The sequence below is a fragment of the Taudactylus pleione genome, unplaced genomic scaffold, assembly GCF_031769625.1.
Source record: "Taudactylus pleione unplaced genomic scaffold, aTauple2 ptg000188l, whole genome shotgun sequence".
In the NCBI taxonomy this organism is placed as follows: Eukaryota; Metazoa; Chordata; class Amphibia; order Anura; family Myobatrachidae; genus Taudactylus; species Taudactylus pleione.
Genome location: NW_028284590.1, coordinates 605,217 through 622,938, shown reverse-complemented (window position 1 = coordinate 622,938; position 17,722 = coordinate 605,217). Strand labels below are relative to the sequence as shown.

The 17,722-nt window shown below is 44.2% G+C and overlaps 1 pseudogene; it reads left to right on the top strand.

The window, feature by feature from the left end:
• The first annotated feature begins 2,738 nt into the window (after nt 1-2,738).
• Nucleotides 2,739-4,016, top strand: LOC148519569 (Ig-like V-type domain-containing protein FAM187A pseudogene; annotated as a pseudogene).
• Nucleotides 4,017-17,722: the final 13,706 nt, after the last annotated feature.

Here is a 17,722-nt window from a genome sequence, read left to right as displayed (position 1 = left end):
TTCCTTATAATAAATACAGGGAAATTATACTAATGTTCCCTTTTAAATGAATATCTCTCTATATATGTTTTTTTTAATGTAACAGTTTCATAATGAGGGAGATTGCTAGGAGTAAATTTACTAAGATGGGAGTTCTGTTTAAGAAATGATGTTGTCCATAGCAACCAATCAGATTCTACTTCTCATTTATCTAGCACCTTCTAGATGATAATACTTGGAATCTAGTTGCTATGGGCAACATCATTTATTAATAGAACTCCCATCTTAGTAAATTTACCCCCTAGACTCTTTAGGGAGTCAGGGCTATTTTAGGGAGTCTCCCTGACAATCAGGGAGAGTTGGCAAGTATGGGCCAATGCCCAGCCAGCCCCTCCTTAAGCAAGGCTTCATTAAACAGGTAAGTCTGGAAGCAGCCTCTGACATGTTCCACCCTCAATTAGAGGTTTTTTTCCAAGAGAATGAACCCCCAGAACACTTCCATCTCCTTTTTCAAAGCTGGCCACACATCTAAAGATTATCTGTCCAACCATTCAACTAGTTGATTGGTTGGAATGAAAATCTGGTAAGGAATGAAAGCAAATGACAATCAGCAATTTGCTCCCAAACGCCGGAAAATGGACAAAAACTGTTGTTTGAACAAATTGTTTAGATCAAACATTTAACAAACTTGTCTGACGACCATTTTCATCTCTTTTCTGGAATTTAGGAGCAAATTGCTGATCATTATTTACTCCCATACGTTACCAGATTTTCATTCCAACCAATCAGCTAGTTGGCTGGTTGGACAGATAATCTTTAGATGTGTTGCCAGCTTTAGAGCAGGGATCTCAATTTACTGTTAATCAATTAATTATTCCACATATGATAGCTACAGGTACAGCAATATTTAGCAAATATATTTATTCTCTATTTTATAGAATCAAAAAGCAATAAATTAATGTGGAAATAATGAGAAAAGATTATTCTTTTATGCCAAATATAACCCCAATATATTCCCTATCTGGGATCAAACTCACAACATTCAGTGTGGGAGACCAGAACCCAAACCATTAGACTAACTCCCATAATGATGAATAACTTAGTACATTGAGACATAAATAAAGTTATTATATTTATATATTGTGTCTTGGCTTACCTTCCATACCTGTGGTATTCATATATATATATATTTATCATTTTTTATCTTGTTATTAGCGCTGTTCCATTGTATAAATATGCAAATATGGTCCTCGTCCTAGTGGTGCAAAGTAACTCTGATCATTGAGGAGATAAGGGCTCAGTAAGATGAGCATTCTATGAGGAAGCTCAGGTGCCACCATCCACTTTATCAGACTGGAAAATACTTGCTCAGAAGATGACAAATCACTTTTTTATTTTGTAAGTTATAAATCAATTGTTAAATTGTCAGAACTCACCTGAATGGACAAACTGCAACATTGAAGAGTTTCTACCAGGTGGTCTGGCGCTAGGTTTCTCTGCACCCAGCGTCGTCTTGTGCTGCAATGTCGCCCCTTCCCTCCCCCTCTTCCTCCCTCTGCGTTTATACCAATACCGCCAGTGGGTGGCGGTGGTGAGCGCCTCTAAAATAATGTTCAGGCAGGGAGCAGGGCTGTGTCCTTCAGGCTATGGCGCTCCAGACGACGGCCCTGCTAGCCCGTAGCTTGAGCCGCCTCTGGTTTCTACAGCATTTTCCATACTGATACAAATTCAAGAAAGAGCAATCTGTATTCTGCTGGTCTGTGTGCTGGTCTGACAGTAGCTGGAGATTACACCTAAACTCTGTGTCCTCAGCTGCACAACTAATTGTAACTAAATAGCATTAGCCCAAGTTTAAAAATAAACAGCAACTAAATGTGTTATTGTTAGTTTTAGGCTAAATAGTATTATTCTAAGCATGTCAACATTAAGGTGTCACATAATAAATGTCAACATTCTGCAAGTTGACATGTCATACCACATCCTACAAATGAAGTAGATATATGTGTCATTGATGCTGTATTACATGCATATACAATATTAGTAATTTATAGTCCCCGCTGGTAAAACTGCAATAATATACCAGTGCAAAAGAGAAGATAGTGTGGTGCACTTACTCATTACTCACATTACATCAGGTCCCCAGTACTAATGTAAGAGCTTCACGGGGTGGAGACGAGATCTGTATGGAGCCAATAGTGGCCTTTGTATAAACCATTCTCTTCCCAATCACCGCTGTTATCCTGATTACATGATGTATATGTACAATATGGGCTTTGCTAGTTATAGAAAATCTTGCATGCACCAAGCATATATATTCTATAATACTAGAAGTGGGACGTGTGAGGCTATGGGAGGTGCTGTCTGATTGATCTTGTTTTTAATATAAGGAACAAACTAATAATTATAAGAAATGGTCCAAGGGCCATAATGTCAGTAAGTATCTACTACATTCCAGGTACAACATAATTCCTTTTATCTCATACATTAATGTGTAGCAAATGTATGCTGGATAATTATGGTCTAATATCATTAATTCTTCCTGTGTAACATGTAGTTATCAAATGTTAATGGATAAGTGTGTCTGGGCCGTTTCCATGGTAACAATGGATTGTTGCATCATAGTAACAGAGTAGACAATGTAAGTGGTTAATCAGCTGGTCACTCATTTGTCACATGTTGACAAGAGAAGACTAATTTTCTGCTTTGCTGTTACTATATTTTGTGTTCTATCCTGAACACAATATTATTTTTCGTCAGTGATGACTCCCAGAAGTCTTCACCTTATGTTTCTTGTGGCTGCTGCATTCATTTATATTATGCCGGCTTGTGGCTTTGAGCTGGTTGAAAAAAAGGACATCTTCAGGACCATTCACTGCCCAGCGTTCCTGCTCTTTGATACAGCTGAGTTCCTGTCGGACACGACCATTGTGCTTACTTGCCACTGCAAGCCTGAAGAGTTTAAATCTGTGGTGTGGTACTATCAGAAGACCATTGGTGGTGAGCTCACCAAGGTGCTCTCAGATGTCCGCGGAAAACCCCAAGAGGACAGTAACAACCTGCACAGTAATTATGATACCCTGCATAGGTTCAGCATCCGTGAGTACAACCTAATCATTTTCAAGTCACAAAAAAAAGATTCCGGGCACTACATCTGTGGCACACAGGGCAAGCAGCTCTTCTATGGCTATAGTGTTGACATTCAGGAATCCCAAAAAGCAAATGTAGTATTTGAAGACCAGAATGAGCACGCACAAGATGACCTGGAAATGAGAGACTTTGTGTCCTTCACTAGTTTTTCGGACTGGACTGTATGTGATCGCTGTGATGTGAAAGGAGAGAAAAGGAGACTGGGCTTTTGCTATGTAAGGAGTAACTACCTTTACCCAAGATATCGTCTCCCCAACAAAGATGTGGCTCCATGTGGATCCGGTGCTGTTCCAGCAAGATTTCAAAAATATCTTACCAATCGCAGACCAGAAATCTTGATCAAGAGCTGTATGACTCCCTGCAGAAAGGCACTAACAGGAATCCTAGGAAAGATCCAAAATTTAGTAAGTGGGACGATAAGTGGGGTGATGAAACTTAAAGATCGCATTCCTTGGCTGCCCAAGTTAACCAAGGTACCAACTCAAATGTACGCTAAGCCTGTAGGCAGCAGCCTGATCATTGAGTGTCCAGGAGCCATGCCAGGACAAGCTGTGGCTTGGGATAAAGATGATGAAAGGCTTTACAGAACAACACATCTAGTTGGGCCTAAAGACTCTAAGAGAGTGTACATTGACCATGGAAACCATCTGAACTTCCGCTCTTTACAGCTCAGTGACATAGGAGTCTACTACTGCTGGCTTCAGGGGAAGATGAAGGCTGGATTTTGGTTGACTGTGCAAACTGAGAATGTCAAAAATCAACTCAGTGATCCAGAGTCTATTGCTACCATCAAAGACATTAGCAGCTTTTTCTTCTGTATATTCATCTTCTTCTTGCTCTGCGCCTGTATAAAGTGCTGCCACTACAATTTCAGATGTGTGCCATTATAACTGCAGAGTCATAGTCTGCCTGGGCACAAGTACGCTACAGAGACCGCTGCCTGGCCACAATTCCACTACAGAGGTCAGTGCCTATCCACAAGACCACTCCAAAAGCCAATTCCCAGCCAAAACGCACCTCCACTGCTTGGCCACAAATCAGCACCAAAGGCCGCTGGACAACAATAAGATCTCCCTAGACGCCGCTGAATGGCCACAATACCAACCCAGAAGCTGCTGTAATGGACACATGTCTACCTAAAAGGCCACATCCAAGGACGCTAAATGGCTACAACTTCACCTCTGAGGATGCTGCCTGGCTGCAATTCCACTATAGATGCCACGGGATGGCTACAAGATCTCCGCAGAAGACACTGGATGGCCACAAGACCGCCAAAGAGGCCAGTGAGCAGTCGCAGGTCTGCCCCTGATAACCTACGTGGCCACAACTCCACTTCTAAGGACGCTGCCTGGCCACAATCCACTCCAGAGGCCGCTGTCCGATTATACTTTAATATAAAATAAAATACTGTATTTGTTTTTCGCTATAACTTGGTCTGTAGATCTTTTGATCCACCCTCCCCCATCGCCTCGTCCAGACCTCCCTGCCCCATGACACTCTTACACATAAAGATAGAACATATACCCAATACAATTCTCAAAAGACATTGGATATTTAGAATACTATACTCTATCTAATCATATAATATATATGGGTACATTCTCAGTAAAAATAATGAATATTATATGTACACACTTTGGCCCTGATTCAGACCCGGACGCAAGTGGCCGTTCGTACGTTAGGCAAACGTAAAGAAATATTTAAATTCAGGCACACGCTCGTATTTTCGTTTGCATCAAAACATCCTCCCCAAACTAAGGCGACCCCTCCTCTAACTAACGAGCGTGCCAAATAGCGAGCGTACATCCCCGAAGTGGTTTGAAGGGAACGCACGCACTAGTACTACCCGGAAGTTGGCCTGAGACATTTCGATTAACTGCTCGTTTATTCTGCTTACCTCCCTCAATCGTAACATGCCAATCAATATATCAATTAGCTTAATTGTTTTTTTTTTTTTTTTTTTTTTACACAATGCAATAAACTTTATTTATGTCCGTGTTTGTGTTTCCCCGCAGAATACGTACGGCTTAAACATTCGCTTTTATTTGTCAAAATACATGTTAACCCCTATAAACTAATTGGTATATTTGTTTTTAGCCCCGCATCTTTCATGGAGTTCATTTTTGAATGTAAATTTGCTTACGCATGTCACTGCATTAAGCCTATCATAAGTCTCCTCAGATTTCTGGCCCTGTCGAACACATGACTCATACACTAACCAATAGAATTGCTCCTGTTAATATCCTAAATACATTAGCCAATCAGAAAATTTTTGAGCACTTTATCAAAAATGATTTTTTGGAAAAACTCCATTGCCATCATGAGAGCCTCCGCATTCACCAGGCGCGAGCTGCTGGTGCTTACGGAGGTGATGGATCGGCGGATAACCAGCCAGCCTCCACCCATCACCAACCGGGAGAAGCGATCCGCATATGCGGAGGTTCGTGCCCGCCTGCGCTCCTTCGGCTCACGCCGCCTTATCGGGCAGCTGGAGCGCAGGTGGTCGGACCTGCAATGGCGGACGCCCCGCTTGCTGGCATGCTTTCGCATGCAGATCGCTGCGAGTAAGTTTAATGGATTGTGGTTTTCATGTTTGTCTTTGTGGCCCTAACTGCATGGCCATGTTTTCCGTGTCTTTCATATTTATTCATTCTCCTCATATCTGCATGGCCATGTTTTCCGTGTCTTTCATCTTTATTCATTCTCCTCATATCTGCATGGCCATGTTTTCCGTGTCTTTCATATTTATTCATTCTCCTCATATCTGCATGGCCATGTTTTCCGTGTCTTTCATCTTTATTCATTCTCCTCATATCTGCATGGCCATGTTTTCCGTGTCTTTCATCTTTATTCATTCTCCTCATATCTGCATGGCCATGTTTTCCCTGTCTTTCATCTTTATTCATTCTCCTCATATCTGCATGGCCATGTTTTCCCTGTCTTTCATCTTTATTCATTCTAATTTTTTTTTTGGGGGGGGGGTTTGGGGGTGCATTTGAAATTGATTTTGTTTGCGGATTTGTGTTGGATCTAACCACAATTTGTTTACCATCTTTTAGGGGCCCAGCGAAGACTACGCCATCAGCGTCCCGCCAGACGGCGAGCACGGCCACTCTCCCCCACCCCCAGCCAACACTCCAACTCCACTCCTTCCCCTATTCCCCCCTCCTCCCCAGCCTTCCTACACCCTCAGCCAGATTTTGCTGGACTCCTTCCCCTCCGTCCCAATTCCCCCTCTCCTCCAACCACCCCTCTTCGAATGACCCCCTCCCCGGAGTCGGTCATTACACCGCCCCGATCTTTGGGGAATGGACCCACCTCCGAGGAGGACGATGGAGGGCCTTCTGTAGCTGGCGTTGGGTCTTCCGGTATGTTTTTTTTTGCTGGTTTTTTTCGACTCAAACTGTTTGTTTTTTGTTTTTAATTTTATGTTTTTTGTTTGTTTAACACAAAAATAAGTGGTTTTGGTCGTTTGCCGTAACCTGTTACTGCTGTTTTTAACATACACATAGCACACCTGTCTGATTTTGGACATAGGCCTTGTATTCTTGCCCTACACCATTTTAGTGTGATGAATTTTAATGCATTTTTTTTTTTTTTTTTTAATTGTTTTTTTATGTGGTTTCACTATTGTTGTATTAATCCCCAAATTTTTCTCACCCACAGAGGAACAGAGGCTTCGGGCAAATTTAACAGGATGTGTGGCCCAGATGCACAGCCAAATCATCGGGGTGCTGGTGGTCCTTGACCGTATGTCAGTCCTCCTTAGGGACTAGTTTTTTTTTTGTTCAACATTCTGTAAATAAATAGTTTTGTTTGAAGTTACGTTCTGGCTCATTCGTTTTGTCCCAACCACGTATTGTTTACGCCGACATAAGTATAGTGTTCCTGCAAGGATTTCACATTTGGGCCAATAAGAGTGTGTGTTGTATTTTTGGGTCAAACAGCCACAAGAAACACCTAACAGTTCAAATCTGATTTCCCTTTTTTGGTGTAGTCACAATTAGATATTTCAACATTTTCCAGGTTCCTAGTTGGTGTGCAAGCAGCTTAGGGCAATATTACGAAGCAAAAGGATTGTACAGGCTTCCTTTTGGTGTTGGTTTGGACCCAGAATAAAGGAATCATTTTTGCACAAATGGCGTCAGTACTGGATTACCCCTTAGTCAAATGTTACATGTGTGAACCTGGTTACACTTGGTGGTAACTTTTACAAAAAAGGGACAACATTTCGCTCTAAAAAAATTTATTACCAACATAACAGAAATTGCGAAGTGGTCACTCACAAACAAAACACACAGTGATAATCTCAAATCCAACACATACCAAAAAACAAACACCCCAAAAAAACAATCAAGAACTGGTTGACGAAGGACCATGCCAACATGATTCCACATATATGGCGTGGCAAGAAGTGTTCACGAATATAGCCACAAAATATCCACATACAGGTTTTGTAAGGGTAGCAGGAAGTAGTCATCGTTGGAGTGCCAAAGATTATGTCAAAAAACAGAAGAGGGAGAAACAAATTAGCAAAAAATTAGATGCTCTCAAACAAACCCAACCACATTAGGTATCAACACTGGTTTTTTGCAAATAATTACCTAAAAAATCTGGCCACCACATCATCGCGTATGGCCCCCCCACATACTGACCTCCGACCAACCTCGGGGGGGCCATCCTCAGGTAAGGCATCCTCTGGCTGCATTGGGACACCACTCCTTATGGCGATGTTGTGAAATATCCCACACAGGACCACAATTTTCGAAACCATATCCGGCAAATACATGAGTTCGCCACCAGAGCGGTGGAGGCATCTGAATCGGCCTTTTAAAAGGCCGATACAGTGCTCCACCACTTGCCTGGTGGCAGTAAGTGCGGAATTATACTCACTTTGTGGCCCTGGTGTGGGAGCCACATAAGGAGTGAGCAGCCAGGACGTGCAAGGGTAGCCACTGTCTCCTGTGAAAACAAAAAGACAACATCAGGCTCACTCTGTATGAAGCTTAACATTGTTATGTACTAAAGGTCTCCACTTACCCAGAAGCCACGCATCACCAGCTTGTAGGTTGGCTAATTTGTGCCATATCCCTGATTGCCTGATGACGAAGGAGTCATGTGCACTTCCTGGTAATTTTGCATTCAGGGACAGGATCTGGAGGGAGGCATCACATACCACCATTACATTGAGGGAGTGATAGTGTTTACGGTTTCTAAATATTGCCTCCAGCCGTGCTGGAGGCTGAAGTGGTATGTGAGTACCATCCACAACCCTTATGATGTGTGGGAAGCCAGCTATTTGGTAAAAATTGGCCTTGGCCACACTAAGGGCACCCATATCCAAAGGCATTTGAATAAAATGATGGAGGTGCTTGAAAAGTGCCTCCATCACTGCCCTCAGGATCCGAGAAAAGGAGGATTGTGAGATGCCCGCCACTATTCCCACCGTTGTTTGGAATGATCCTGAGGCACAGAAATGTAACACCGCCATAAATTGCGTAAGTGGTGGAATTGCTGTAGGACTGTCAATTTGCCGCTCAAGATCACTCTCTATTAATGAGAGAGTGTCTATGATGATTTTTGGAGGAAGACGGTATCATCTTAAAACCTCATCATCGGCATTCCAAAAAGGGTGACACGTGTTCGAAATATCTGGGGCCTTGCATGCCTACGATGCCTACGCCTGGGATGAGATTGAGGTTGGTCGGCTTCCGGGAGCAGGGCCAGAACAATCCGACCCAAATCAACCTGAAATGACAACATTGGAAGGTCAACCTTTTTACAACACCCACTAAAAATACATGTAACTTTGCTTTCAAATACCATCCAGTGATGCTTACATGCCGGGGTATTGTCATGATATGTTGTAACTACAAATATTAACATCAAAAATATACATCATTTTATGCTGGCCATGTCATTATCACAAATTTAAGCAACACAAAACATAAAAGGGGACACACACACATTTGGGCCAAGAGCAAAATGACGTTACGCACACTACGCCAAATAGAGGCCAAATGTAATCAACCAATGCTCCAGGCGACAAAAAACATTATTAAGGGATGAATACACATTTCACAATGCGCTAATTAGTTCACAAATACAGGGCACAATAGCAAGTAGTAAAAATGCGCTAATTAGATCGCAAATACAGGGCACAATAGCAAGTAGTAAAAATGCGCTAATTAGTTCGCAAATACAGGGCACAATAGCAAGTAGTAAAAATGCGCTAATTAGTTCGCAAATACAGGGCACAATAGCAAGTAGTAAAAATGCGCTAATTAGTTCGCAAATACAGGGCACAATAGCAAGTAGTAAAAATGCGCTAATTAGTTCGCAAATACAGGGCACAATAGCTAGTAAAAATGCGCTAATTAGTTCGCAAATACAGGGCACAATAACGGCGGCCGAAAATATTAACAAAAAACACAGAGTTCGATTTGGCAAAAAACAACGTCACATGTGGAAGGCCAACCAAAGTTGCGTACAGACAAACAAGAACATTCCCTAAACAATTTAACACATGAACTTACCAAGAGCTAATATCTAAGAAACCGGACCAAAATGTCTTTGGGGCAGAGCCAAAAAAAAATATTAGAAAAATCAACACCACAATGAGAGACAAATTGCCCCGAAGTTATACTTCCCCAAACTTACCAAAACTGGAAACGATCCAAAAAACCATAAGAGAAAAAAAAGGAAATGAAAACCAAGAAAAAACGCTAACACAAAAAAAATAAACAATAAACGCAATCTCCAAAACCAGCCAACAATCAACTCCAACCAACGTAACCTCCAACATTCAATAAACGCCACCTCGAGTCGAAACGCCACAACCCATAAATAGTGTTTAGTTTCCCGCCCAAATTAAGGAAGGATCAGAGGAACGCACAATCAATGATGCGGCCGCAAAATAAGGACGCATGTATAAATACGTCACAAGACAAAAACACAATTCTGGTGTATTTCTAGTTGGAACAACACACATGGATACAGACCAGGAAAACAATGGACAACAGTCCCGCGGTAAGTATTTCATGCATTTTGACTCAATGATTAATTCTAAACATATTATTGTGCAAGTTGGGAATTTGAGATTTCTTCAAATTACCCCAAATAGGTGAGGAGGATGACATGGAAGAGGCTGCTGGGCCCAGTAATCCGGGCAAAGCTGCCAAAAAGAAAAGGCAGCCACAATTCACAAGAAAGGAGATGGAGGTTTTGATTCAGAAGTGTGTGGACATCCTGCCACAGGCAGACAGGAATATGAGTGCAAGCCAGAAGTGGAGAATGTGGGAAGAGGTAGCCGTGGAGGTCAATAGGGTGGGGGATTATGTCCGTCTAGCCCGGGATGTCAAACGGCGGTAAGTAAACACTTGACCACCCTAAAACCAACAACCCAATCAAATAAAAAGTAATGGTTCCAATTTAACCCACAGATGGCACACAGGGCTAGGCATGCAAGGCATGCAAAGGGGACAGGTGGAGGTCCCACCCCTGTGTCATTGGAGTTTACAGATTTAGAAGAGCTGGCACAGGGGTGTGTGCAGCCTGTGGAGGTGTTTGGCGTGTCCAACATGGATACGGATATGCCAGACTTTGCGGCTCCTCATGTTGTCCCAGGTAAATGTTGTGATGTCACCAACTGTGAAATGTTATTGTGCCAATATGTAGATTCTAATGTGAGTCTTTTCTCATTTTTCCAACAGAGACACAGGCGGATGAGTCTGCTCCAGAGGGGAGCCTTGGCCGCAGAATTTCTGCTGGCTCTGGAGGGGAGGAACCAGTACATCCGGCTGAGGACCCTGCAGAAGCCAGTCCAGGGCAATCCCCCTCGCAGGCAGTGTCCCTCCTCACAGAACTCAATTTAAAATCGGATTTCCATACGGAGATTCTGCAGAGGATGGACGCCAGTCTGGTATGGGTGGCTGAGGCCCTGGAGCAAAATGCTGCGGCCAACGTGACCATTGGTCAGGCCCTGGCAGAAAATACCAGGGCCAACATCCGCATCGCCACTGCCCTGGAGCAGCTCGTTCGCCAGCACATGGTGGAGCCGACCTCCCTTCCTGCCGGAACATCAGGATCCTCCACCTCTGGCACAACATCAGCCAATCCTCCAAATGTGCCTAGCCCTGTGCCTAGTCCAGAGGCCACAACATCTGCCTCTGGACAGGCTAGCCCGATGACATCCCGGACCCGGTCTGGCGCCTTCCCTCCCCCAGCCAAACGGGCGAAAAAACGGTGACACCATTGGCTACTTTTCCCACACTCCTTCTGTGCTTGCCTCATATTCCTTTCTGGCCAAAACTTCCCTCTCCTTTCTTGTGAATTGTTTTTAATTTTTACATTTACGTTTACTCAAAAATTATGGTTTGCACAATTAATAAATATTGTGGAACACTGCCCAAAATGTTGTAGTTCAATATGTTTTTTTTTTATGGGTGGATACAAATAAATTTTGCAGAAATGTACGACTTTGTATTATGACATTCTTTACAAAATGGGTTACTTTTAATCCGGGCCCACAAGCCAACAACGTTCAAAAAGACAAATTACACATTGTAAAAAAAGTGCTTGTTAAGGAACGTTTTAAACATTACCTAAGGAGTAAAAATCACCTTGCAAACACAAAATGAGGGACCAAACCTAAACATGATGACATTATTGTTACAATAGTCCAAAAACGAACACATTGCGGCCAAAATACACCCCCACAAATGTACGCTAATTGATTGTGTAATCCTGACATTAGCAGCTATGATTTCCACCTGCGTTCGGTTTTGCGCTATCCAAAAAAACTGCTTTCCAAACACATACCAAGCCGGTTTTCAATCCAGCACTAATTGAGTTTCTGACAAGCCGTGATTAATTGATGCAACATCGTGGAGTGCCGGGACGGAGGAGAAGGCCATCGCCACTGTGGTCGAGTTATCCAGCCCCTAAGCTGTGCGAGCATTTTGAAGGGAAAGAGGATCATCCAGTGACGTATGAGTTTGTACGAACACATTTGACGTTCGCATTTGTTAATGTATGTACGCCCCAAAAACGCCTCGCCACGCCTGCGTTTTTCCATCTCCACCCCCATCAACGCCCAAAAACGGCCTGTTCTGTCAATCACATTTGACATGTCACTTCCTGTACGCTATTTGACGAACGAGACAAAAAAACCTCGCAATCAGCCGTACGCACATGCGCAGTGTAACACCGGCGCATGCGCGGTTAGTCAACATCGGAACGCAACGAGCGTACTACCTCTAACGAACGGCTCTGAATCAGGCCCTTTGTCACAGCATAACCTGATCCAGCACCCTTCTTCATTATATCACATTATATCACATATCTCTGCTCATTATATTATCACACATTTGAGCTTACACATATTTATATCATTCACATGTTTCGATCACCTAGGTCTTCTTTATCACATCATATATGTAGTATATGATTATGGTATAAATATTCCATCACATTTACACTATTCACAAATATAGATTTAGAAATGAAACCCCTCACACACAAATTAGAACACAATATATATCGCCTAAAGCTGGTCACACACTAGACCAACTTACATCCAACCAGCCAACTTGTTGATTGTTTGGAATGAAAATCTGGTAACATATAGGAGTAAATGATGGTCAGCAATTTGCTCCTAAATGCCAGAAAATAGATGAAAATGGTCGTTTAGACAAGTTTGTTAAATGTTTGATCTAAACTATTTGTTCAAACAGCAGTTTTGGTCCATTTTCCAGCTTTTGGGAGCAAATTGCTGATTGTATTCCTTACCAGATTTTCATTCCAACCAATCAACTAGTTGGCTGGTTGGACAGATAATCTTTAGATGTGTGGCCAGCTTAAGTCACGATATTCATGACAATATATGTCATACTTCTAATCATGTTTTCAAACAAAGTCCATATATCACATTAGGATTTATACAGGTGTGTCCTTTTACACTGTGACTGGAGTTGCACCAAAAATTCCCTCTCGGCGCACCATACCTCACGTGACCTGACCACGCATCTTTCTCACTGAAAATGTGCTACTTATTTACATAAATAAAACAACTGGGAGTGACAAAAGGAATCAGTATGTAATGCCGGCTGTCGGAATGTCTCCTGTCAATATACCGACAGCCACTGGCGTGACAAGGGGGTGCGGGCCGCACCGGGTAACACCATCCGAGGGGGTGACACCAAATTAGCAGAGCTGCTCTGCTATTTTGGTGTCACGCCCTCGGATGGTGTCACCGAGCAGCCGCACTCGTGAGAGGCAGGGGAGAGGCTGTTTCCTGTCCAGCAGCTGCTGCTGCTCTGAGCCGGGCTTGCTCAGCGGAGCAGCACAGCAACCCCTAGCCTCTCCCCTGCCCATTGACTGCAGAGGACGGGGGCATGATGCATCCCCAAGTTTGTCAAACATAAGTGGGTGTGGATTCGTGGGACAAAGCCACGCCCACTTCCTCCCCGGCACACGCGAGAATATGGCCCCAGACTGCCCATCGCACCGGGTGCAATCAAGGTAAGTGATGCCACTGCCGACAGCAGCATCCCGATGGTTGGTATCCCGACAGGGGTTGGGTAAGTATACTTACCCTCCCCTTTCTCCCCCTAACCTTAACCCCCCCTTCTTGCAGCCTAACCCTAAGCCTCCCCACCCCGCACTCTAACCCGCCCCATTAGTGCCTAATCTAAAATCTCCCCTTTTCATTCCAAAACCTAACCTTCCTCCCTTAGTGCCTAACCATAACTCGCCCCAGTGGTGCCTGACCCTAACCCCCCCACCCCCAAAACCTAACCCTAACCCTGCTATGCTGCCTAAACTTAACCCTCCCCTCCAAAGCCGTAACTAGACTATTTCGTGCCCTGTGCCAGAGAGAGCATCGGCACGCCCTCCCCACCCCCAATTTTTTAAATTAGAACATGAAAAAGGGCCATTGCCTCATGGGGAAGAGCCAGGGAAGAGATAGGTGAGGCCAGGAGATACTGGGGATAAAAGAAGAGGAAGCTACAGGTGCGAATGACAATAAACAGAAAAATTGACAGGCCCAAACAGCGCCCCATGCCCTGCAGTGCCCTGTGCAATGGTACAGGTCGCACCACCCTGGTTACAGCCATACCCACCCCCCGCCCCCCGTGGCTAACAGCTAAGACGCTCCCAACTTACCTTCATTCGGGGTGTCATCCTTCTGGATTCCAGCATCGGGATTAAGATAGGCGTCAATATTTCAACGCCTATCTTAAGTCCCATGTAGGGCTTCTCCCAATGGGATTCAGACCAGTGGCATGCCGTCCGCCAGTCTGATAACTACATCCCGTGACAAAACCATGGGCCTGATTCAGCAAGGATCGCAATTCCAAAGCAGCACGCAGGCTATCGATATATGATGTATGCATGCAGGCTATAGATATATGATGTATGTACGCAGGCTATCAATATATGATGTATGTATGCAGGTTATAGATATATGATGTATGCATGCAGGCTATAGATATATGATGTATGTACGCATGCTATCGATATATGATGTATGCACGCAGGTTATAGATATATGATGTATGCACGCAGGCTATAGATATATGATGTATGCACGCAGGCTATAGATATATGATGTATGCACGCAGGCTATAGATATATGATGTATATACGCAGGCTATAGATATATGATGTATGCACGCAGGTTATAGATATATGATGTATGCACACAGGCAGCTTTGCAGTTGCGATCCTGGCAGATTTGGTAATGCACAGGAAGCATCACGTCCCCTGTGCATTACTTAACCGAGTTGTGTGTCCAACGCAGCATCGGATACTCTGCAGGAACATCGGCCGGCTAAGGTGACCCATGGGGTCACGCAAGCCAGCCGTTGCAGTTGAGATGAAGATGCCAGGAAATCTCAGTCAGCCAATAGAGATCCTGGTCACTTCCCTCCCCCCCAACGGTGGCGACTCACCTCCATTTCAAGAAACAGAGGCCATCGCCGCTCCCTCCCCACCCCCAAACTGCTGCAGACTGCCAATCACTGCCAGTCTGCTGCCAGTCTGCGTGCGGGATCGCACACCCGTTCTGCACTTGCGCAGAATGGGTCAGGCGCAAGCGCAGATTCCCGATCATCAGGAATCTGTGTTCAGCACTGCTGAATAAGGTCCTATATTTTTATGATACACTGATCAATTTGATGTGCAACATTTGTACATCTGTTTAAGACAGAGTGTGAATTTGTGCAAAAAGGGCTCCAATGCGAGCGGCCGAGGCTTTTCCTCAAGCCAAGTTCCGTTGTGCTTAATCTGCATCTTTGTACGTGTATAAAGCTAATTCCTGTGCGATCATTGTCACAGTCTAGCGTCTCTAGCACACTTTGAATGGCTTACCGCATACAGTGTAATGTAAACATACAATAAACACGTTAAAAATTACACTACGTGGGCAAGAAAGAGAGGAAATTTAAGGAGAGACTGGCATTGCACAGAAGTGCGATCCGCCAGGCTATAGAGTCAGGCCATAGTGACCAGCCAGTGGCTAGGCACTTTTCACAGGTTCGACATGGTGTGGCTTGCCTGAGAGCTATAATTATTGATCATGTGCCAATTTTGAAACATAGTTGTAACAGGGGCAGATGTCTGCTTCAAAAAGAATCTAAGTGGATATATAGTCTGGGTACCCTTGCAGCCAGGGGCTTGAACGAAACCTTGGGGTTACAGTGTTCTTTGTATTGACAGAAAAGCTGATAGGGGCAAGGATACCTTGCCATATATGCATTTGGGCAGGGTAACAAGCAATATAATGTATTGGATGGAAGATTGAAATGCATGAGGGATTTTTTGTTTCCTATCACCCCTTTGCCCTGTTGCTTTATTTAGGCATAGTTGCTTGGAGCTCATTGTAGCTCATATTGTATCATGTCTTGTGTTTTGATAGTATATCACGTTGTGAATTATCCTTAGGGTCATATGACGATCCTTGTTAGAGTTGGATAAATATGGATATTTAAGTATTTGAATTATTTAGTTTGTACAAAACTGTATACCTCATGTGCGATTATTGCAATGCTGACAATGTAATTTTTAACACGTGTTTATTGTATGTTTACATTACTCTCTGTGCAGTGGTGTTGGTTGCTTGGCAACCAGGGATTGAGCTCATGTGGGGGGGGGCGAGGACTGATGATGTCACTAGACAGCGACATGCTGTCTGGCCGCGCTGCTGGGGATCTTGTCGGCTGGCGTCCCTCAGGTAAGATAACCCACAGCGTTAATTGTTTATGGGGGAGGGTATTTATATGTGGTGCTATTGCTGTATGTTTATTCTGTTTGTCCCTGACGACGGGGTAACTCCCGAAACGTAGGATGCATTAAAGGACGGTTTTATTACTTGCTGCACAGTCTCCAAGGTGCTTCATTATTGGATTCCTTACATTTGGCTGTTATTTACAACCCTGGAGGGCACCAGAGCATTTGTTTATATCAACAGGAGCGCCGGGTTCATGGACACAATCCACGATACAAAGGACCATCTATAGCATTTTTTGTCAAACTATTAGAGTTGGTACTAAACAGGAACTATTTTATATACAACAATCAATTCTATTTACAAAAGCGGGGTGTGCGGTGGGGTCCAATGTGGCCCCATCGTACGCGAACGCTTACATGTATATGATGGAGAGCAAAGCATTGGGATTGACTCCTGACATGAGTGATAAACTGTTAATGTACACGAGATTTATCGATGATCTCTTAATTATATGGTCAGGTACAGAACTCGAGTTGAGACAGCTGCTGGAGACCCACAATGCTTCGGGTCATGAGGTACAGCTTACATTTACGATAAAGAAGACCGTAGTGCAATTCTTGGACGTAGCCATTACTGTGAGTGATGGAAAAATTGATAAGTCTCTCTATTTTAAGAGTACTGATCGGAACACAGGCCCTCATTCAGAGGCGGTCGCAAGAAGCGAGCGCTCTCTCTGAATGAGATCGACCGCTTCACTTTTCAAGTGCAGCCTCCTGGATGCTAGCTAAGCTGTGGGTTACCACCCACAGCTTTAGCGACCAACCAGGTTGATGGTCGCGATGGTCAAGACCATCGCGACCATCGGGGCTTGCGACGAGATCCTAAGGTTGGGCCTCGGCAACTGCAAGCCTCAGAGAGCTTCCTGCTCTGGTCGAGCAAAAGCTCCCCACTGACATCACTGCTGATGTCAGTGCGGCCACCCACAAAACGGCAGGTGTTCCGTCAGGAACGCCTCCATTTGTGTAGCCACCCCCCCGCCCTGCTTACAAAACGGGACGAGCTGTCGATCAACATCAGCAGCCTCCCCTTTTGTAGTGAGCTCCGGAACGAGAGAATTTCTCTCTCGCTCAGGGGCTTGCGCACGCGCAGTGCGGCCTCTGCACGTGCGCAGGGCCTTAACATCGACCCGGTTGCGAGCGCTCAGCACTCGCGACCGGGTCTGAATGAGGGCCACTGTCCTTAAGAGTGATAGTTTTCACCCATTGGCTCTTAGAAAAGGACTGCCATTCTCACAGTTCCTTCGTGTTAGACGTATCATTAATAACTCAGCAGAGTTCAAAGTACAGATGCAAGAAATGGTCAACA